Here is a 24,558-nt window from a genome sequence, read left to right on the forward strand (position 1 = left end):
TGTCAGCATATTCTTGACACTCATGCGTTAATATTACTTAAGTGTGTTCTTGCCATTGCTGAGTAGACACTAAGCGTCAATAACCAGTGACACATACCAAACTGCGGATATGTGCCACTGTTTGTCCGAAGGTGTTTGACGACGTACGTGACGGGATTGTGACATTGTTCGTGTCTTGACCAGAGTGTCATATTCGTCAATCTTATCCCCCCTCCCTCATGCTAATTTTGGTTCACGCCAAATTGAGAGGGTGATCACGAGAGCACCCAGACGTAAGGGTCTAGGTAGATACATACGTAGATACACGCCAATAGTATTTGCACTACTATGATGATGTGAATGAGTGGTTCGACTTTGAAAGCCAGATAATACATATCTTTCACATGCAGAATGCATTACATTGGTCAAACGGGCGGATGTTTGAATGTACGCCTTCGATAATCCGAAAGTTTGGTGAAGGAGCACCGTCGCATCTTGCAATTCATTGAAAAGAATGTACGAGTCACCCTCAGTTTCATTAAACTACTATCGTTCACACAACTACCGACCGATCTGCTAAAAAGGTCATTAAGGTCTTCAGTATCAGGAAAATTGACAGGGGTTGTGTTGGCCAGCCAGCCCTGTTGTTTTCCGATGGGGAGGTTGATTTTTTACAAGAAACGCAAAAAGAAGTGTTTGTGCTGTTTTTTTTTTATTTCTTTGAGGAGACAGCATGGGTGGTTGATATCTATAGCTTTTTGGTCTCTTTTGTGAACACGTGGCTGATTCTGTTTTTTTAACAACCACGCACATTTATTCAGTGTCTCAGTCATGAGACAGTATTTACTGTGGTCCCCTTTCAATGCGCGCACACACACACACACACACACACACACACACACACACACACACACACACACACACACACACACACACACACACACACACACACACACACACACACACACGCGCGCGCACGCACACACACACACGCACACATACACACACACACACACACACACACACGCACACACACACACACACACACACACACACACACACACACACACACACACACACACACACACACACACACACACACACACACACACACACAGGTACGTGTTGTATGTGTTGCTTCCCTGGTGCGGAAACATATACGTTCCCTGGTGGTAAAGTAATATACAGCGATCGATATACCTTACGAGGTAAGCGAAGCCTGTACATTGGATAATATAGTTGTGCAAGCTTTCTATGACACTTCATGCCCACATGCTGTAGCCAGTGGCCGTGATAGTTGCTTTTAATAAACGAAAGCCTTTTCTTTGCAGATATGCCCTTAGGTGTTCTATCATCAGGAGAAATTATAGCACGTACTCAAGCATTACCGCCCCTCTTGCGGAATGTTTTCTTGCTCTCCGGAAGAAGTAAATGAAATGCCTCTTTCGCTACGAGCCAGGCGCAGCTTAAGCGCTACTTCCCGATGGGCCGATTTGATAATAATAATAATAACTGTTGGGGTTTAGCGTCCCAAAATCTCCATATGGTTGTGAGAGACGTTGTAGAAGATGGCTCTGAAAATGTAGACCCCCTGGCGTTCTTGAACGTGCACCCAAATCTAAGCACACGTGCCTCAAGCATTTTGACTTCCACCGAATATGCTACCACCACGCTGCGACTTGCGGGTAAGCAGCCGAGTGCCTCATCCACTAGACCGCCGTGGTGGGTTGCGCCCATTTGATCCAACTCGGAAAATTGACTTTTAAGGGGAAAATAATGGAGGAGTCGCGCTGCCGCGCCACGTTTGTCGTCGTCGCACTCCAACGAAGGTCAGCCCGATAAACAACATTCATCATAGGCGCGCTTAGTGAATCTGTTCCGGAAAGTGTCTGCGGTCCACGACGGCAAGTTCCTTCGTCATCTCAGATGCGCGCTGCCGGTCGGCCTGCAAGGACGCTCGAGGATGCCGATGGGCACTCGGTCTTTCAAGCGACAACACCGCGTGCAGGCGATGCGGAACGACGAGTGTGCTAGCGGTTAATTGTGCTTCCTTGGGGGATAAGCACTCGCCGATTACATACGTGCCAACGGAGATACGCGAGGCAGCGACACATCGAGGTATTCAGTGGGGGATGCCAGAGCGCGTGGATAACTGCGTCATGTTTTATTTAGTGGCATAATACTTACAATGTGCTAATAACTTTGGCGTCAGATTGCAAACATTTTGTTCAAATTGAGCCGTCAAACAGCTGCGCCAAGTGCCACAACAAGTAAACCCTATAGCCGACAAGTTTTCAGTGCACATTTACCCAATCAACGAGGTTATCTGCATTGATGCGCGTAAATGCAGAGACACAGTGACGCACACGAAGCGCAAGTCGAAGGCGATTAGACACGCATAAGTGGAAGCTTAATGGAGGCGCATGCCGTGGTTCAAAAGAAAAGTTCTAGATTCACATGCTTAATTTCGCATGTTTGCTGTACAAGAACGAAGCCTATACAGTTCCGTTTAATAGCGCAAACGGGGCTTGTGCACGCTCTTAGCGCAAAAGAGTTGGAATGGTGAAGAAGCCAGAAAAGAAGAAAACGTTTGCGATCAATTCAATTAAGGAAAGTGGCAAATACAAAAAGACGACTTCGCGTCTAATATTTCCACAACATTCGCGAAGTGTGGGTTATTGCACATATTAGGGACACAAACGCTGCACCCATAACCGAAAGCGCTGGTAAAGCCTGCATAGCGTATACGTCTGTCTCCGATTGTATACAACCTTGTGTGCGCTGAATGCTCAAGAACCACTGACGAGGAAGATTCTAAATTGTAACTCCTCTATGTTCCACTCGATTGCGGCTCAAACGATAGGCATGCTTGAAGATTGTTTAAAGCCTCTTGTGGTGACGCATGAAATGCCCGAGAATGAAGAGTTACGCTTTTTGGATTTAAAATTGTTTTTCAGCACACAGCATATTTGTTGGTGTTACGAACCACGTGCGCAGAAACCTTTACTTCCTTTTTTTTCCGCTCACAGCAAGTTAGTAAAAAGAGGAAGATTAAGCCTAGCAATACAAGTAAGGCGAGCTTATGCGCATCAAAAACGCGCGCTTTGGTCTTAAAGCCCTTGTAAGGTAGCAAAGACGTTAAAACATAAATATAACCGCGAAGGTGACGGAAGTAGAAGATGTAACCAGTATATGAATGCGTACTAACAACTAGCTCTTACTCTGTGTTTTTAACCAGTAATTAGATTTTAGTCTGCACTCATTCTGTTTGCTTTTTCTTGGGTTCTGTTCCCCACCCTCCCACGGGGTATAATGGGTTTGGTGCTTGCTGACCTGCAGATCACAGGATCGAATCCCGGCTGTGGCGGCAGCATTTTTGATGAAGGCGAAAATGCTCGAGGCTCGTGTACATAGATTTATGTGAACGCTAAAGAGCCCCAAGTTGTCAAAACTTCCGGAGCCCATCACTACGATGTCTCTCATTATCATATGGTTGTTTTAAGATGTTAAATGCCATCCATTGTTATTGCGTTACGTTCTTTGCGCAGCTGTAATTCAGTATGATTTCATATCGGTAATTCATTTGACTGGCCCAGCTTGCTATAGATTGTGTGTTTTTGTTCTGCTTTCAATAGTAGAAAGTTCAAGCGAGAACTGCCGATAATACGAGGCGCCTCAATCATAGGTATTATGACTTCTTTCTCCAAGAAATTCGCGCTACTACATGTTTATCAGGTCAACCATAGAAATTGGAACTAGGACTTCACTTTCAAAAGCTTCCTTGCTGACATAAATGTAAAATGTACGTAAGCGCAACGTACACAGCTCAGTCGATGGTACAGTCATTGTGGCGACGTTTTTTTTTTCATTCGTGATAACCTGCATATCGCCACTTTCTATTTCATCGATAGGACAAATCGTGAGAGATGTCCTACCTGATTTTACATATAAGCGGGCAATGAAGCAATACCATATGTGATGTCGGAAATATGATTCTAATCGCGTGGCAACTAGGTCGAGTTCCCGAGGCCGCATTGGTTTTGAATGAACGTAATTTATTGATATGTAGTTTTTAACGTCCCAAAACCACCATATGATTATGAGAGACGCCGTACTGGAGGGCTCCAAAAGTTTTGACCACCTGGGGTTCTTTAACGTGCGCCCAAATCTGAGCACACGCGCCTACAACATTTCCTCCTCCTTCGTTAATGCAGCTGCCGCAGCCGGGATTCGATCCCACGACCTGCGGGTCAGCAGCCGAGTACCTTAGCCACTAGACCACCGCAGTATTGCTAGCAAGCTCTTTGAATCTTTCATTTACATATCGGCTTATATTGCTTTCTACTGCTTAGAAAAGTAGCATACATTACACGAACTGCACAATTTCGAAAAAAAGAGATTGGTTTTTCTTAGTGCAGGAATTTGCATAGTCTAAGTTGCGTCCGCCTACACAAATAGGCTATTTTCAGCAGGGCCAAAAAGGCCAGAGTTCCCGGTTTTAAAACTTGCTAACCTCCCTGTCCTTCCTTTCCTCCGCCTCGTCCCGTTCTGCGTTCGCACGTGACGCTTTGTCAGTTTACGACAACGGCGGCCTCACAGCATGGCTGTTCTTATCGCTAAAGAAACATGCACATCACAAGCGAAGGCAACAGTACAAGCGCTTCAGATAACGTAAACGCAATAATCAGAATAAATGATATGTAACATCCCAAAACTCCAAGGTTACGAGGTACGACGGGGCAGACGACTCCGGAAATTTCTACCAGATGGTCTTCCTTGACGTGTGTCTAAATCCAAGTACACGGGCCTCAAGCGTTGTAGCCTTCATCTAAAATGCACACTCGGGTTAGCAGTCGAGCGTCATAACCACAGTTAACTAGCCAAATGAGAATCGATTTCAAATTGTATTTATATTAAAGCATCACGCTACGCGTGGGGCATCGAGAAAACCACCATGGTGAGCAAAAGCTAAAACTAGCCTTGATAGCAGGAGTATACACCTTGAAAAGAGAGAAGAAATGAAGTCTGCGTTGTGGCGTGTTTTGTGATATTGCTCTTCTTCAAGACTAGCCATTGCTACTTAACGGCTGTTGGCACACTTCGTAATAGGAAACGTTCCAGCCTCACTAGCATAATTGGCTGAGTCTAGAATCCAACGGTTGGAAGCGTACCATGGGCAACAGCTATGTTATAATGAAAGGCATTCAAGCTCTTATCGATCACAAACATAACATTGTATCAATTGAACATGCTTAAGTGGAGCGCTTCTTTATTTATTTTTATCGCTTAATTTCTTCTATTTCTGCTACTTCCTTGTTTACTTGAAGACTAAGTGCGTGGTGGCAGTAATAAAGGTGTAATAAACTGACAGAAAGAGAGAAACGATAGGTTACAGATGTGAACGAGTCGTGCCGTTAACACTATGTGGGGTTTCACGTCCCAAAAACAACGACGCCATTGCGAAGAACGCCTTAGTGGAGGCCTCCGAAAATTTTGATGATCTGATGTTGTTTAACGTGCGCTGACATCACATACAGTACACGAGTCTACCACTTCTCCTCCATCAAAATGTGGGTTGAGCAGTTAACTAGTTACACGCTAAAATGGCGAATATGATTCAACGTTGCGCCAGCGAGACAAATATTACGGGGACAACATTGGGTTATTTTAGTATTGATAGTCATGAGTAAGCATAGCCTTACGGCATCAACACTTGAAGAGTGTCAACGCCATCTTCGTAAAACGTTCCTGATGACTTCCATCGTGTCATATTTGATTGCTGCCGTCACTCGTCAGAGTGTCAACATCTGAAGCAGGCATTTAATGTGTGACTCGACGAGAAAACTGAGCGACATAACAGCATTGTGTAAAATAGCCACCTTTGCTCACTGCGAAAGCGCTTCGCATTTCACAAAACTTTGTAAGTAGCGGTAACACTATCGCCCAAGCGTGAAACTGGCTTTCTTCATATGTCTCGACAAAAACGTTTTTGCCAGTTTCAAAAATACTTTGGCACGCATTCCACAATACCAAATAGGGCACATTGAAGTGCTCTTTTTCAAAAGGTCTCTGTTGTATAACAACAAAAATATATTAAATGAATAAAATTTCAAAAGTGTGTATTTTTTGGTTGTCAGCTGGTAAACAGCGCAATAAGAACACTATATATTGAAAATATTCACAAAAAAGAACATCCAGACTATTAACTTTTAATTTGAATGATTTAAGAACAGTATAAATATAATAAATGCTGTACAGAATGTCTCTATTCACATAGAGAAAGGAAAATCGGAACTGACGTGTTGTTTCATTGCTTGTGCCATGCTGTGAAGCATTGCTTGGTTTTTCGTGAGACACGAATGAACACTTAACTCAGTAATCTTTTTTTTTTTTTTTTGCGATAACAGCCTGCAAGTATCTCATTATATATGGGTTTCCGTGATGCGAATAATCTCTCTATAATTCAGGCGTCCAATGAACTTCCCTATTTCGTCCGGCGTCACCTCTTTCCATCAGCCACCTTACTTTGCATAGGTTGACGTTCCAATGTACGCATCCAACAATATTACTTTGCATTTTTGCACATCGTATAAAAAAAGAGCAATATTGCGTGCGTTCCTAAAACATTTCGCGTGCTCCGTAGTCAGGGCCAAGATGTGCTGCAGAGACCTTGTCCTGACGAGAACCTCTGCAGGCAGCGCCAGCACACCACGCCCCAACGACGTGTAAACCTCGCACGTAACCAGAGTAATAAGCTACAAAGTTGTGCACAAAGGTATGCACCCACGCACTTGCAGCGGAAGAGAAAACTGTCTTGTTTACGGCAGAGACAGTAAACAAACAAACCCACGAATGGCTGTGGATGTCTAAGGCTGACGCAAAACGTTGTCGCTATAAAACGTGAAGTGAGGTGCTGTCATCCTCGGTCTCTGAACTCGTTTTTAGTGAATTTAGATGAGGTTGGGAGACAGTTTCGAGCGATGCGTGTTTTTTGCATTTCAGGTGCACGCCCACATGCGCGTGACGACGACGCCATAGGGGCGACTAGTGACACTAAACGTAGTCCTGTGTCTGATATAATTATACAAGCGAAGCAGGGCTCCTAGAAACTGGCTGAGAAAGCCACGTCCACACTTTACACATGCGGCGCACCATCGGCAATATTTTTTGTAGGATAAGTTTTCCCTGACTCTTAGCAACAGCTCACTATTGAATAGCTGGCATATCTTTCTGCAAAATATTACTGTTCAACACTGTCAGATTTCAGTGCTGACACCTTGAATGGATATTTGTTTTGGAAAGGTTTTTGCGATTACAAAAGTTTATTTTACGGTTGCACAGACGCGAGGGACACGCATTGTTGTCAAGTGCGTTTTTCTAACAACACATGCACATGAGTTCGCACAAAAAATCTCTTTAAAGTCACTGTGTGGCCTAAATGGGTCAATTCAAATTGATTCTGAAAGTACAGTGGCTGTACTAACAACTGAAAGTGCTGGGGGCAAGAGAAACAAATTCAACATGCCAGAATCGACAATCCAAAGCGTCGATCACCAGCGATCAATTTGAATAGGCGTGGTAACGAAAGAGTTAAAGCGTGTGCACGCATTCGCACATGCATGTGCATGTGCAATGCATGTGCACTGCATGTTTAATGCATGTGCGCTGTAAGTTAAAATTTATCGTACACTTGCAGTGCCACCATTCAGTTAATTGTCCACTTTCTGCTTAAAGTAGATTAGTTATTGTCGTTGTTCAGGCTTCAATTAGAGCTTCACTGAAGAAATGAGTAAACAACAACAACAACAACAACAACAACAACAACAACAACTACAACAACAATAATAATAATAATAATAATAATAATATTAACATTATAAACAATAATAATATTTGGGATTTACGGCAGAAATCCATGATAATTACGGGGGACACCGTACTGAAGAGCTGCGAACTTTTCAAGCACTATATAACACGCACAAAGCTAAGCACATGAATTAAAAGCATTTCCGCCATCATAGAAAATACGGCAGCCATAGTCGAAAGAAATATTATAAAAAATATAATCGAAGCGGTGAGAAAAGCGCGAACACTAATAAAAGCACAACGACTAACAGAACACCTATTATCATCCATTTCCAATCCGGCTAAGCTAAATATTCCGGCTAGCTCAGTGTTGAAAACTGGGCTCCATTGTAGTGCATGTTGAAGGAATGTTTTACCACCATGTGCTTCTATTCTTCTCGTTGGTTATTTTACGTTCATGCGCTGCTGCCTACTCAGTCACAAAAAAAAAAAAGTTCCGAAGTAATGCATGTGACACTCAGTAGAGCCTCTGCGTAGGGAACTGACACCCTAAATTGTGCAGAATCCACGGAATCCCGGAACAAATAGAATGAGTCACGTTAAGCTTTTCGCTGGAAGAACCGAAGTGTTCAGTTTTCCTGCTAGCGAACTGCCATCGGTCGACTTTGTTATGTGCTAATACAGCTACAGCGCTTGTATACGTATACGTAGCGATATGAGGCATCGACGTAGCGGTACGGCAACACTCACCTTGTAGACAACGCAGAGAATGTTCTTAGAAATCTAGTGGTCTCAATTAGACACGGTCAATGGAGCGGCAAGTTCTCGGGCTAGCGAACTGCAATCGGTCGACTTTGTTATGCGCTAATACAGTGACAGCGCTTGTGTACCTACGTACCAATACCAGGCTTCGGCGTAGAGGAACGGTAACACTCACCTTGTAGACAACGCATAGAAGGTTGTAAGAAAGCTGGTTGTCTCAATTAGACACGGTCAATGGAGCGGCAAGTTCTCGGGCTAGCGAACTGCCATCGGTCGACTTTGTTATGCGCTAATACAGTGACAGCGCTTGTGTACCTACGTACCAATGCCAGGCTTCGGCGTAGAGGAACGGTAACACTCACCTTGTAGACAACGCATAGAAGGTTCTAAGAAAGCTGGTTGTCTCAATAAGACACGGTCGATGGAGCGGCACAACAACTTTCTGACTCCACCACCACCATGAAGCTGTGGAGTCTCTTTGTGCGGAAACTTCTTCATTGCTGAATGTTCACGGAGCAGACCACTTTCAACGAAGTGTTTTAATTGTATGATTCTTCATATGCGTCTCTTATTTTATGCGTTAGCGCATGCCACATCAAGCGGCAGAACGAGCCCTTAGATGGTGCAGAAAAAATGGTGCTTGGCGCAAAGTTGAGACAGTGGAGATCAATCATAATTTCCGGCAACTAGGCAACGTTGCGCGAAAAAAAAAATCATTTTTACTATTTAGGCCGGATTTTCACAAGCACAGGTTCAATGTAGCAATTATTTGTTCATTGTGCTTCAGCGGCGCACGACCTTCTTTCTTTCTTTCTTTCTTTCTTTCTTTCTTTCTTTCTTTCTTTCTTTCTTTCTTTCTTTCTTTCTTTCTTTCTTTCTTTCTTTCTTTCTTTCTTTCTTTCTTTCTTTCTTTCTTTCTTTCTTTCAATCTTTCTTTCTTTCTTTCTTCCTTCCTTTCTTTCTTTCTTTCTTTCTTTCTTTCTTTCAATCTTTCTTTCTTCCTTTCAATCTTTCCTTCTTTCTTTCTTTCTTTCTTTTCTTTCTTTCTTTTCTTTTTTCCTTCCTTCTCATTCTTTCTGTATTTCTTTCCTTTTTTTGTTTGTTTCTCGCTTTCTCTTTATTTCTCTCTCACTTTATTTTGCGGTATGCGCATCGCCTAACTTAGTTTACTTCCTGCATGTCGGGTTTTGGACATTACCAAACGCAGCGGAACACTTCTGTTTGCAATGGGGGAAAAAGTGGCAGTCATTCGTAAAATAATAGGAAATGCAGCAATGAAACGTGGCACCATAAAACAACAAATGACCTCGATGAAATAGCAGATTACCGTGTCAGAAGCGGCTGATCACCGAGAAGCCCACAATTCAGAAAGCATCATCGGCTGTTGGAAAAATTCGTAAGATCCCACGTACCTGGGAATCAACTTTATGCGAAGAACGGGGAGGGAAGGTGACCATGTTGCATTTTTTTTAATGAAACGTCATGTAATGACGCTAAATATATGTACAAACGTTGCACGCAGAGACACATGTTGAAGAGTTACAGATTTTTGTATAACTAGTTTCCCACTTGCACAAAGATGTCAACTGGAAATGTGTTCTAGCAACACCAGAAGTTGATATGAAGCGCTGATGCTCATGAAGATGCTGGCCCTTGACACTGCTACCTAAATTAATTTCAGCACATGGCACCTCACCACAATTGGCGTTAACCCGACGTGACAGCTGCATGAAGGGAGTACATATGTAATGTTTATAAAATTGGGTAGGGAGCTCTGCAACCACTATTGACGTTTCACGAAGATTAGCGTCTATTTGAAAAGTAGTTTCGAGACCTGGCGTAGCTCTGTGGTAGAATGCTTCATTGCCACGCAGAATGCTTGGGTTTGATTCCTGTTGGGATCATGAAATTTAATACTTGCATTCGTCGGGTGGCCGACGCTGCATATGTGAGGTTTTTTCTTAACATTGACATTCATTCTATGCTTTCGTTGGGTCGACGCTACCGATGTCGGGTATTGCTTAACGCTCACGCGTTAAAATCGCCCATGTGAGTTCTCGTCGTTCCTGAGTAGATACTAAGTGTCAATCACCTGGGGAACATACCCGCCCGTGAGTATGTGCCACTGTCTGACGAGAAGTGTTTGATGACGTACGCGACAGGATTGTGAAAATATTCATGTCTTCGCGTCATATTCGTCAAACCATCTTACCCTCCCATGCTAATTTTGGTTCACGCCAAGTTAAAGGGGTGACCACGAGAGCACCCAAACGTAAGCGGCTAGATAGATAGACAGGCACGCTCAAAATTAACGAAGTTCTCTAAGAAATGCTTCGCATCTAAAACGGTGCCTATACAAATGTGGGGGTGATTGACGAACCCCACAGGGTCGCATTAGTGTACACCTGCCTTTCTGTACACTCGCCATGCCGGGTCTTTGGCAAACTACGCCGCCGCCACCTCCACCGCCGCCACTGAGATCTGTAACTAGCAGCATTTTTTGCTTAAGAAACACACTTTTTCTCAAGTTTTCCACTGAAACAAATAAGCTGCAATGAAGGATCAAATGGAATGCTGCCTGGTAAGGGAATGCCATAGTGAAGGAACCTCACAGCGCCGACCGAGGTAGAAATATTTTAATTCAAAGTGTGTTTCAGCTCCGACATGCGTCTCTTGCTTACTAAGATTTCTGTGAACTGGGATTCGATGGCCCCGGCATGATGCTTTAGTGGCTAAGGTGGTTGCGGCCTGTTGACCCACAGGTCGTGGGATCAAATTCCGGCTGTGGCGGCTGCCTTACCGACGGAGGGCAAATGCTGTGGGCACGTGTGCTCAAATTTGGGTGCACGTTAAAGTACCTCCGTTGGTCAAAGTTTCCGGAGCCCTCCACTACTTCGTCTCTCATAATCATACGGTGGTTATGGGACGTTAAACGCCACATATCAATAAATCAGGGCTTCCGTATTGGGAGCTGTGACAGCCAATAAATGTTAACATTCTTACTTCGGTCGAAGATATTTTTTGTTGTCAGTTAAAGAGGCTGGGCGGAAGAGCGTCGCACTAACGAATCAATCAACTTTATCCACCAACGAGTCAGTCAACATTAGTGACAGCTGAAAACCTCATCTGTCTGCTCTCACTTGACAAGGGCGAAAAGGGGTGCCTGTTATTTTCAATGAAACGTATAATTCGCTTGATTGCTCTCACTCACTCACTCACTCACTCACTCACTCACTCAACAAATCAATCAATCAATCAATCAATCAATGAATCAATCAGGCATGCCAAGAAAATCGACTATTCGTTACTGCTACATCAGGGCATTGAAGCCAGGGAAAGCCAAGAGTGACTTGCAGGTACTTTCGTACAAATATAAAAAAATACAAAATTTTGATAATCCGAACAGGCATAATGCCAACAGAACTAGTAAGCGTGGACTACCAACTCGTGTGCGAGCGTAGACGCCCAGTGTTATAGTGGAGAATTACCGGAAGAAGCCATCTGCAAGTCACGCAATTCGCAAGACAAATAACCCATAATATACGTGATTAGTAGCACAGTGGGTGCAAAAGAAAAAAAAAGTGCTGTTAGGTGCAGATTAGAAAGCAGCAAGAAAAACTCACAAGACGTCTTATAAATTCACCTAAGACTCCTAGAAGGCGAGAACCATCTGGCGCTGCTATTTCATCGTGCATTTCAATTCACGCGAACTTCTCGCTTCATACGTTTCTTGTTTGGCAAGCCTATGCCAGCCCAAACTGAACGCGAAGCTCGGACGCTTCGATGTGGGGCTTAGGCAGAAATGTTTTCGAAAGGAAGGAAAGGAGCGCCTCCTCGATCTGTAGTGGGGGCCGGGCTGGTAGTTGAGGTTGAGTTTAATTTTCTGATCTGCATGCCAAGCCAAAGAAAAAAAAAAGTGCGTGGATGAGGAAGTGACTTGTCAATAGAATGTTTTGCTGGGCGAGTTGTTCATTTTCTAAACTGACCATGACTTGATGTACTTTTTGTAGCACATGCCAGCTTTTCTTCCAAGATAACGTTCGCGGAAGACATACATTCTCTGCCTTAAGATTAATTTATATTGTTTCAAGAGACGGCATCAATCAGTTTCATCAAACAAGTCCAGACTAGAGGGGTTATATACCCGCAAGTCTGGAAGACCAATGACTCTTTCCGCCGTACAGGCTCAGTCGACGAGTACTTGCTGCTACGCTGTGCCAGACATTAAACGGGTCAATTCCCACGCTAAGATTGTAGGAATCTGCGTCACCGATATACTAAAATTGTCTTGGTACTGCAAGAACACATCGAACAATGTGGCTGTTTGAGGACAAAATTTACATTACATTGCGGTGCCAAAGCCACGATAATTTTGTGTTCAGTTCTGTTCTGTTTGTATTCATGCCTTCTTTAAAGGTACACTAAAGACAACTATTACATCGACGCTGATTGTTGAAATAGTGATTCGGAAACCTCGTACTGTTACTTTTGTGCTGAGAAAGGCCTAATTTTGAAACAAAATTGTGTTTTAGTGGTCCGCATCGGGTTAGCGCACTTCAATTTACCCGCCTCAAAGCAGCGTATGACGTCACTGTTGCCGTGCGCTACGTTGCCCAGATTTAATGCGCGGCCATCTACACTATAGTAGCAGCAGCGGGAAAGTAGCGGGAGCCACAACATCAATAATAATCATAGAACAATTTTTAGCCATGGCCTTAAAAATTGCAGGCGTGCTTGGTTCAAACTGCGCCCTGCTAGATGGCATGACCCGTCCAGTTTGACTACGCAGAAATTGAGTTTATGAACCATTCGCGCCATCCCCATAGTAACGTCCGTCGGTTCTTTTTTCCATGAATCTTTTTTTCATGGTATTTAATAAAGTACTTGCGCAATAAAGACAAAATCAAGTGAACAAACGTACAATCAAATCGCCAAAGTAAGCGCTCAAGCGTTACTCATAAACACTAAATGGCTAACACAGCGTGAGTTCCTCACATGAAGAGTTCTTCACATCGTGTTATACAAACAAAAAAGGGGTGAGGTCAAACGGTTCTCTAAGACGGAGTACCAGTCCGGTCTAAAGTCTAGCTCGTTGTAAATGTTTTTTTAGGTGGATAGCCATTTGAATGAAGTGTGCGCTTGAAGAGGTGGTGGGCTTTGCATAGCGGTCTTGCATTCGTGTCTTCCACAAGCTGTGCATACCCATGAGGAAAAACATATCATATGGTACTTCATCAAGCGCTGTTGGTAGAAGATAACGTATTGTTCGAGAATTAATGACGAAACGTTTTTTCAGTGCTCGCTGAAGGACATCCCAAAACAGTATGGCATCTTTGCAGCTAACAAAGCAATGTTCAATCGTTTCCGGCACATCACATAGACGGCAGTTAACAGACGGAATGAAAATACCCTTTCTTTCTAACCAAGTGTTTACCGCCAATGTTTCAGAGTGGAGTTTATAGAAGAATGTTTTTGAATTCGGTGGAATGTACATTTTGCGCACTCGCTTCAACACATCGTGGCCTGGAAGATTGCAGTACAGTGAGCGGTACAATAGAAGTGGGAAGAGTGTACTCAGTAGGTCTTTATACAGTACCTTGCGCGATACTGTGTACAGGTATTCTACAGAAAAGCGAGCTTTAAGGAAATGAACTGCGAGGTAAACTTCCTGCATGAATCCCCACAAGCATGGGCGTTCGGAGAAGTTGGATGAAACAATTAAATCTGGTAAGCAATCAACAAGCGTAACCTGCAAGAAGAAACGTATTACAGGATGGGAATTGTCTCGAAAAAAGAAGAATCTGGACACTATTTGCCACAGATAAAGGTGTTTTAGTCCAAACCCACCCTCACTAACTGGCTTGAATATATTATCACGACGCATGGGCTCAAAAGTCGAAGACCATATGAAAATAGCGAAAATCCGATGAAAGCGTTGTATATAGAATCTTGCGCAATAAATAAGTTGCAATACATAGTAAAGCTTTGTCGCTAAGAAAGTATTGCAAGCTTCAGCTTTCCCAAATATCGAAAGTCGATGGAGAACAAATGTCTGGGCCTGTCGTTCAAGCTTAGGGATGCGTTCCTTCCAGTAATGCGCACTGAATCTATATGCATGCAATGGTACACCGAGGTATGTTGGAGGAGTTCTTGTCCAATTAATCCCTGCAAAGTAGTTCGGTGTGCTACCCCACAAGCCAAGCCACAGTCCTAAACTTTTAGAGGCATTTAAACGAGCTCCTGATACTACGCCAAACTTTTCAATAGTATTTACCACATTTTCGACACTTGGTTTATCTGTTCAAAAGAATGCGACATCGTCTGCATAAGCCATTACTTTAACTTCGGACGAGAACCGGCGCATTCAGCATGGTATGGCCGATGGCTACTTTAACTTCACTGCCTAATACACTAAAGCCACGAAAGCCACTGAGCTACGCCGGTGCTTCTGACTTGTTGCCAAACTTTCCTTAGGCAGGCTTGATGTTTGGAAAGCAATCGCGTTAATACGACCTATGAGGTGTATAAAACAGAGAAAGAACAACCAGTCGTCGCGCAATGTGAATAGCGTAACGAGTGGGTCGTCCAATGCGCCAACCCATTACGAAAGATTGTTCTTGTTACCCTATTAACTGTGGCGCATACCCACTTCAGCCATGATTCCTCATCGTCCTAAGCCACTGAGTGAACAGTTGGCACGAAATTCCTTGCAAGTGTTCAGTGGATACAACACTTCTAAGAAGAATGAAGAAAAATAGCCTAGCTAATACCAGCCTACTACCCAAATGTGTATTATTAATGCCCTAGTGGGTAACAACCAAGTGTGCTTGCAGTAGTTACCCAATGAGTGTTTTGAGAATGCTCTGAAAGGCCGCTCTGCTAGTTTTCGTTCTGACTGTGCTGCGCCATCAGTGCAGGTCTGACGTTTTTTCGTTATGTGGTGGTAATTCGAGTTGCACTGCATATCTGCAAAATTCAGTCAGCTAATAGCGCTGATATAACACGTGTTCCTGCAAGACGTGCAAAATATGTTTATATAGGCCTTCCAACCTCGGCCAGGGGGAACTGTGCCGCGCGCGTTTGGCCGAACATCGGGGCGTGTGGATAAGCTATGGGATCGAGTACCTAGGGGAACACGAAATATACGTGACGACTAAAGGTAACAGGAATGCAGCAGTAATGAAAAACAGGCCACTGTGGAATTACAATAGGTATGATGTTGTGAGAGGATTATGGAAAGGGGTCATGGTTCCTGGTCTGACGTTCGGCAATGCGGTCTTGCGCATGAGACCACAATTTCAAGCAAGATTAGAAATTAAGCAACGTGGAATAGGTAGGCTTGCCTTAGGAGCTCACAGGAATACACCAAATCAGGGAGTACAAGGTGATATGGGATGGACATCATTTGAGGGCAGGGAAGCTAGCAGCAAGGTCAAATTTGACAAGCGATTGAGATAAATACGGGAGGAGCGTTGGGCTAGGAAGGTATTCAGCTGCTTGTACAAGAAAAATGTCGGTACAACATGGAGGAAGCGAACCAGAAAATTGACTGGTGAATACTTAGAAAACAGCAGGGGACCAAACAGAAAAGAATTATCGGTTAAGAAGAAGGTGAAGGAAGCTGAGACCGATTTGTAGAGAATTGGCATGATTAAGAAATCCGCACTACAGATGTATTGAAATTTTAAGCAGGAAATTGCCAAGGAAAGGATCTATGATAATTCTAGGGGTAGTTCTCTACTGCGTGCTGGATTTTCTGGGTGACAAAAGAGCGGCACGCATAGTGTGAAAATGTGAGATAAGCGCCCCAAAAACCACGTTTTCTGTGTGCGCAATAGAATAACCCAGCAAGCGCGGCCCGTCCGAGCGACCGGTGCTTCGTCGCCTTTTCACTAGGGCGGCCAATGGCGCTGCGCAAACTTGAGCCTGTCTTACCTGTACTGAGACCGCATATTTAAGCGGGCTTAGTGCTTTCGTCTGATCCTTTTACAGTCCGCATATCGGCTGTCCATACTGAATAGGTTTTGAATGCGGTGACTGTATTCTCCGTCTAATGCAACTCGGACAGGGTTTTTTTCCCGATGGAGGCGGAAATGTTGTAGGCCGGCGTGCTCAGATTTGGATGCACGTTAAAGAACCCCAGGTGGTCAAAATTTCCGGAGCCCTACACTGCGGCGTCTCTCATAATCATATGGTGATATTGGGACGTTAAACCCCACGTATCAATTGGTCAGGGGTTTCGGTACTGCAACAGCATGATTGAATTGTGTGGTTTAACGTCCCAAAACCACCATATGATTATGAGAGACGCCGTAGTGGAGGACTCCGGAAATTTTGACCACCGGGGGTTCTTTAACGTGCACCCAAATCTGAGCACACGAGCCTACGACATTTCCGCCTCCATTGGAAATGCAGCCGCCGCAGCCGGGATTTGAACCCGCGACTTGCGGGTCAGCAGTCGAGTACCTTAGGCACTAGACCACCGCGGTGGGGCTGCAAGAGCATCGACAGTGCACTGGTGATTTACTGTATAGTTATCGGCGCGTGATGAAAAAGGAGCATGACAGTTCACACGATTATTGCTGTCCTATACCCAATACATGATGGCTGCAAAAAAAAAAAAACCACGACTTCTTGCAGGCTAAGGAAAAAGGAAGGGCCAAACACGACGCTCGTTATAATGCGTGTCTAGTGGCTATGTTTCAGTCGTCATTCGCAACGCTCGTTCTTCCGTTCTTCCCGAGTCGGAGAGCGTTGGCTGGCGAGAGGAATTTCTCCGTTGACATTCTGAAGCGCAATCTCTGCGACAAGGAAAACTCCGTTTCCTGGAGCTGTTTTTTTTTTGTTCTTTATATAGGGTTAAATACAACTGCACTGCGGAGAAGTGAGAAAAGTTCGCTATGCCTTTGACGAAATATTGGCACTCTGTAATAAACGGACATCTCATACCCACAGCGCTCAACGTTTTTGGCCGCAACTATTTAGCTCCCAAGTCTATTGGCCTGACTTTGCTATAGCGGAAAATAAATGCAACTTAATGTTGTGGCATGCCATCGAAGGCACCCCTATTTTTTGATCACTGCATATAAGCTGACCCCGCCGCGGTGGTCTAGTGGCTAAGGTACTCGGCTGCTGACCCGTAGGTTGCGGGTTCAAATCCCGGCTGCGGTGGCTGCATTTACGATGGAGGCGGAAATGTCGTAGGCCCGGGTGCTCATATTTGGGTGCACGTTAAAGAACCCCAGGTGGTCGAAATTTCCGGAGCCCTCCACTACGGCGTCTCTCATAATCACATTGTGGTTTTGGGACGTTAAACCCCACATATCAAGCAATTATGGATATAAGCTGGGCCAGTGTTCGCAAAATGTTAGGCCACGCCCTGCACGCCCGAGACATATCTAAACAATCGATGCGATAGGTGCCCCATTAATGCACGCGAAACTTTGCAAGTGTTTCGCTCGAGCAAAACGCAAAACAAAAGAAAAAGTCAACAAAAATATTCATCGCTACTGCATAGTATTACTTTATTTTTATTTGACAAAAGTTGAATTGCAGTCAATTTTCGACGGAGTGGGTGAAATGTGGTGTCGTTGCTATTCTGGCGTATGTAGTTTTACCCACGAATTACGCGCGTTTATTGCGACAGCCACCGTGAGCAAGATGCATGACCAATTTATTGTTGCATAAAAAAAAAACTATGCCAAGCACCATTCCTTGGCAGAGCATTCAATTCATTTTTTCAGAACCTGTGTTGCGTGGTCTATCATGCCGTCCCACCTCTGCGCTGTTTGAAAAAACTCAGTCAGGTGTTTCGGGACTGCGACAGCATCGACAATGCACTGGTGATATACTGTATAAGTATCGGCGCGTGATAAAAAAGGAGCATGACGCGACCACTGTTAACGATAAATAAAAATGGAAAAAAAAACGATGGTCGCTGTGGCTGCGTTTTCAAAAATAATAATAGCTAACGTGTCCGGGCCGGCACACATCATATTTCTTCAACAGGACTATCGGACTCGAGGTTAGCGACCTGCGCATGGCCCGCCCACTTTTCTCTGTAGTGTCTCGGCCCATACGTGATGGTGTTCATCCCATATACTTTTTCTCTTCTTGTATATGTCCTTTATTACTGCGTTCATGAGCTACACCGGTCTCAGCCACGTTACGTCGTGAGGCACTCCATGCGGTCACTACGCGCTCGAGCAACCACCGAATGAATACTCTATATTTCACAATCAGCGTCCACTGTAGTGTAGGTTCTCTTCACATATAGGAGAGTCATTCTTCTTTCGAATCGCAGCCTAAGCAGACGTTTTGTTCAATCCCCGAGACACCACTCTCCCGTTCCATAAGCGAGACTGTATTTCATGACTGCGACATCCTAGGTGGATAGGTTTCATATATCTGTGACGTGCACAAACACGATACAGGAAATGTCAATGATTGTAGGTTTTTAATGTCCCAAAAGTATGATATTATTATGACAGACGCCGTATTGGAGGGCCTGGAAAATTTGACCGTCTGGTGTACCCTCAGCTGCACTAAATCTGAGTACGCGGACTTTCGTCTTTATCGTCTCTATCGTCTTTATCTTCTCTATCGTCTCTGTCGAAAATATCGTCTCTATCGAAAATGCTCTACTATGGCCGAGATTGCATGCCGCAGCCTGCGGGTCAGAAGATTCAGAAAGTATCTCGATATAAAATTGCCTAAACAAGAGCTGCCTGAGGTGTAACATTACGGGTAATACCTGTAAGGGTACGGGTACCATTAGAAAGTCCATTTTCAACTGTGAGGCTGATTATGAAAAATGAGATAACTAAAATATTAAAAGCGATTGACCAATTTTAGAATAAAATTTGCTTGGACAACGTCCCCTTCGAAACGCGGTCGTGAGCTCTGCCCAACACTGCATCAGCTGATGCTGTAGCATGTTGATCTCACCGATAGAAACTAAATATATGAGTACTGCAAAAAAAAAAGCACCAATTGGGTTAAAGGGACACTATAGACAACTATTAGGTCGACATCGATTGTCTGAATAGCGGTCCAAAAATATCATGCATAGTGTTACTTTTGCGCCAAGGAAGGGCTTATATTGAAATAAAATCATGTTTTAGTGGTGCACATCGAGTTATCACACTTCATATTACCCTCCTCTAGAAGTGGACCGACTTACGTCACTGTTGCCGTGCACAACGTTGGTGCGGTCGCTGACTCTAGTAGACAGAATGAAAGAAGCGGGAGCCACAACAGCAACAATGGCCATTCATCAATTTCCTGCTATTGGCTTCGAGACTGCAGACGTGTTTTGTTGAACTGCGCCCCGCTGGATGGCACGACCTGCAACCACGCAAAAATTGAATTTTTGAACCACTCGTGCCATTCCGCATAGTAACGTCCGGTGGTTCTTTTTTCCATGACTCAAACAGAAACGAACAAGTAGCATTTTATTGCGTCTCTTTATGCACAGAAGGTTCTTTATTTAGTGCAGCTAGATTGATTACTAGTGATTTATTGTAGGCGGTTGGTCTGGCGTCATAGGCATTTAGTTCAAGTTCAAGTTTATTCAACAACAATGTCAGTTTATAGAAAAGTGCGTACAGGATTGGTAATACACACAAGGAACCCCAAAGTTAGAAACTGTTAGCGGGGGGGGGGGGGGCCTCCCATACATGATGTTAACGGGAGAAGAAGCAAAATATATAACATTCAGTTGTTATGGTATCTTCAGTAAAAAAAGCAAAGTGCTAAAAAACGAAAGTACAAAATGCATATATGTTTAGCAAGGCGAAAGAGGAAACTCTGAAGAACAAACAAGCGCAAGTTATATTACAAAACGTATACGGACAACATAACATGTAGAAATTGTTATCGCTACACTAAAAAGCAGTTGCTAAGATGAAGAGAACTGTTGCAAAAATATTTCTCTACTTCGGTTTTGAATGTATGTTCTGTGGTTGATGATTTTATTACGTAAGGAAGGGAATACCACAGCTTAATTCCCGTAAATGTGGTAGTGAACTTGCTGTAGTTTGTGCGAACTTTAGGCAGAAGGCGGTTATCAAGCTCAGAAAACCTAGTAATATTATTCTTTACAAGGCTTTCCACGAGAATGTCATCCATATGCACATTACCGCGAAAAAGCCTATACATCACAACTGATAACTTCAGCTGAAAGAGGTGATAAAGAAGATGTATATTTAAGTTCTGATAAAGTTCTGATAATTTCTGATTTTGAGAATGTCTTACTTCGGCGCATGTATTCATGTGCATTTCCCTACATTTCTCGGAAAGTAGGCACTGCTGCTGATAATATTGTCATTTTAGATGTTGTCATACATTGAGTTGTTCGTGTAAGCACAATAGCTTTTACAGCTTTTGATTTGCCATGCTTCTTATTTTCGTCCTTCAAGATTTTGGACTCATGAGAAAGACTATTTTAGGGGAAAAAAACTGGTGACTAACGCACTCCAGGGATGTCACGAGTTTCAAGGCTGAACCGACTTTATTGCGGACTCGGTGGAAATGAGGCAGCCGCATACTGCAAGGGAAGGTTGCAAAAACTGTATGTTACTTGTTACCTTCACAGAACCACAGTAAGACATGTTATTATGGAGCACCATTGCAAGTGCTTCATTATAATCAAGAATGAGCATTTCGCTCCAAAAGAATTTGCGGAATAATTTAGTGAAGCTCTAGCCATTACTGAGAAAAAGCACGCTGATTTTGCATTTTAGCATGACGCAGTTTTCGTGAATGTAACGTTATATGAATGTCATAATCACTGTGTTACAACAATATCGGTCCTGAATTTGTTTGCTCTAAGCCATGGTGGTCTAGTCGTTATGATACTTGAATGCTGACCCGTCGGTCACAGGATAGAATTTCAGTCTTGGTGGCCGCATTATAAACAGGCGAAATGCCTAAGGCCAATGCACGTAAATTTAGGTGCACGTTAAAGAACACCACATAGTCAGACTTTTCGAAGCCCTACTCTACGGCTCCTTTCATAATTATATCGTGCTTATGAGGCGCAAAGCCTCGTCAGTTTCTATTAGGAATTGTGTACGGTGTTTAGAGCTTGCTTATTTTCAAGTGCAAGGGCACAGAAAAGGTACAAAAAAGAGAGATGATTGGCTGTCGCTTCTTTAGAGGCATCCACTTTGTTCTTGGCTGAACGTTGCGTCCATGTGACTTCTCAGGTGGAACACAAATTTGGCGAACAAATGATGCTTGAAGAGTCTGCCCGAGGCCCTTCCACTTTTCATCCTGATTATCTCAATTACGAAGTGAAACACGAGCTGCACCTTCCGGTCCAGCAACGCTGAGGAGTTTGCGCGAAAACCGTAGAAATTCAAACAGCATGAGCGGACCTCTGTGTAAACACCACAAGTTCTCCAGATTCCAGTTAAACCCCAGATGTTCTTAATATTTTTTCAACAGTCTTAAACCATGCTGGTATTAAGACCATCCATCTGGAATCCTAGTGTCCGCCTCTCGCGAGGGGCTTGGAACACGTACCACCAAAATAAGCCTTGTGGCTTAAGTAGACGTAGCTACTACATTAATCACTTCGTCACGACCACTGTGTGGAACGGTCTTGTCCTGGCTGTTGGATTCGTTAGAGGAAGTGAAATCACGCATTTCACTATACGCGCGCAACGGGGGGCACGCTGGGGCGGGGAAAAACAGGCAGAGGGACGTCTTGAGTGGCACACGTACGTGAAAGACGCGACAATTTGCACCAGGATTTGTTGTGACAGCCACGCTTGACAGCCAGCCTCGTCAGGCTGTCTTTTGTACGCGGAGTATTACTGAAATACAGCGTGCTATTAAAAGCAGTCTGGCCGTGAGCGCGCGTTCGTTCCACAAGCGTTGCTTCCAGGGCAGCCGAGGAAGGAGGAAGCATTAAGAGGCCGGCGTAGGGGGACAACGGACTCTCCTTCTCAACAAACACTTCTCTTCTCCGTTGGCAGCACGCGCGGCGATCTCGGGAGGTGAGTGGCGCATGTAAATGTAGTGGCCCAGTCAAAGAAGGAACGAAAACAAGGTTACACGCGTACGACCCCTGCGCTTACTGAAATCATGTCAATCAGCACTTGTGCGCGATGGGATTCGGCCAAGCGCGCAACGCTAGGCGATGCCGTATTCGCTCCGGTGAACTCACCGCGAAACCGGAGGACGTTGGCTGTGGCGGGACCTTGACCGCCGGAACGAGGGGAGGGTGGTGAGGTGCAACTCGAGGTGGAACAATAAATCATAGAATAAGCAGCGGCGGTGGCCTTGACGACGGCGAAAGTTCCTGGCCAAAGGCAACACCACAGGGGAGGAGTCATTGGCGCGTGTCAGTGGTGGCGCATCCAGCATTCAGGCCGTAGACCCGGGGAAGACCCGGATCACAATTTGGAAGGTCGCCGCACTGAGAAAGCTGTACACTCTCACCCCCTTCGGGGCACCCCGAGTGCCTCAACCAGTGGCATGGGTCGGTGACATAAGTGGGGGAAGTGGCTTATATAAAGAGCCCCGGAGGTGACACAAACGGACACGCACCCGTCGACGGAACAAGATTTCCTTCCGCTTCACAACAAGTGAGTATGCGTGATGTGGAGCGCGTGCGACTCTTGTTTTGGTCCGGAGGCGCGTGCTTCTGGCAAATCTTCTGAGAAAACGCTCCGGCAAAACTAGCAAATGCTTTATGCGTTAAAATAAGCGCTACGTGCGCCCTTCGCGGTAGAGGTTAATTGAGGGAGTTGTCACCCCATGACGAATAGGGGCGCACACTTGGTTCGTTGCCAGCCTCAAATTGGAGTAATTACCTTCGTCTATGCAGGCTGTGCGAAAATCTTCAATTGGTATAATGGTGTTTGATCTGTGACTGCAACCCATGCCAGAGAAGCGATGTGGTCGCGAATGTTCGTAGGTGTTAGGCTGACCGGGCGTCTATTTTTACATCAAAGCTTGAAGGCACACATTTACCCTACTCTTTCCTGTTGCGAAATAGTGAAACAAGTGAGAGTCCTCCAAAGTGTTGAGCTGTCACGAATCTTTCTAAGGCACTTCCTTGAGCTCTGTGCCGCCTTTTTGATTATTGTGTCATCAATGTGTCATTTTCATCAATGTGTCAGAAAAGTAGGCTTTAGTAACTGGTAGTTCACTTTCTTTACGTAATCTGTAGTCACCTTTCAGAGGGTACCTTGTGCTTGAAACGAGGTCCTTAGGTATATAATTCACTACGTAACAGTTGGCATGAAATATTCACTTCAAGGCCTATGGCCCCTGTTTTTGTTTAAGCCTAGATGTGTATGAACTACAGTCGTAAACATCGGACACGCTTTGCAAAATGTGTACTTGTTGGCTGTCACAAATGCTACTGAGAACTACAGGGGGAAGTGAAGGGTACTAATAATGATAGCTTAATGGAGGAATCTGGGCTTAAATTTTAAGGACGTTCTCTCGAAGAAACGTTCTCTATTTCTACCACTGCTGCCTTGCACGATGTCTCTCTCGTAGACGTGAACGTTTCTTGAACGTGATTTCCTGCATGAAGTAAATTGTAAGTGGCCACTCAAAGAAGATTCGAATAAGAGTCACGCGAAAGCAAATCATGTGCCAATTTCAGTAAACGTTCAGCTGAGCGAATGACGTGGCTTTTCAGACATTTATTTATGTCTTCTCACAGAGAAAATAACATCTGCCACTTTTAAAAGTACCATGCTAATAAAGCTAACTCATTAGAGGCAACTCTATGGGAGAGGGGGTAACATGTATGAACTTGTTTATCCCATACACTTCCACTATTCAGCACCATATTATAGCGCCGACGCGGTGGTCTAGTGGATAAGGTACGCGGCTGCTGACCCGCAGGTCGCGGGATCGAATTCCGGCTGCGGCGGCTGCATTTTTGATTTGCTCAGGTTTAGGTGCACGTTGAAAAAACCCAGGTAGTCGAAATTTTTGGTGCCCTCCACTACGGCGTTTCTCATAATCACATGGTAGTTTTGGGTT

The 24,558-nt window shown here is 44.4% G+C and overlaps 1 long non-coding RNA gene across 1 annotated transcript in view; it reads right to left on the reverse strand.

Annotated features, from left to right (window-relative positions):
• The window catches only part of LOC142796316 (uncharacterized), an 81,074-nt gene extending 58,084 nt beyond the window's left edge, over positions 1 to 22,990 (reverse strand). The window contains exons 1-2 of the long non-coding RNA XR_012893739.1: positions 22,721 to 22,990; positions 19,730 to 19,893 (exon numbers count right to left, since the gene is read on the reverse strand). This is a non-coding gene — a long non-coding RNA (uncharacterized LOC142796316). The remainder of the gene's footprint in view (positions 1 to 19,729; positions 19,894 to 22,720) is intronic.
• Between the last annotated feature and the right edge of the window lie 1,568 nt (positions 22,991 to 24,558).

This window comes from Rhipicephalus microplus, chromosome 2, assembly GCF_043290135.1.
Source record: "Rhipicephalus microplus isolate Deutch F79 chromosome 2, USDA_Rmic, whole genome shotgun sequence".
Taxonomy (NCBI): Eukaryota; Metazoa; Arthropoda; class Arachnida; order Ixodida; family Ixodidae; genus Rhipicephalus; species Rhipicephalus microplus.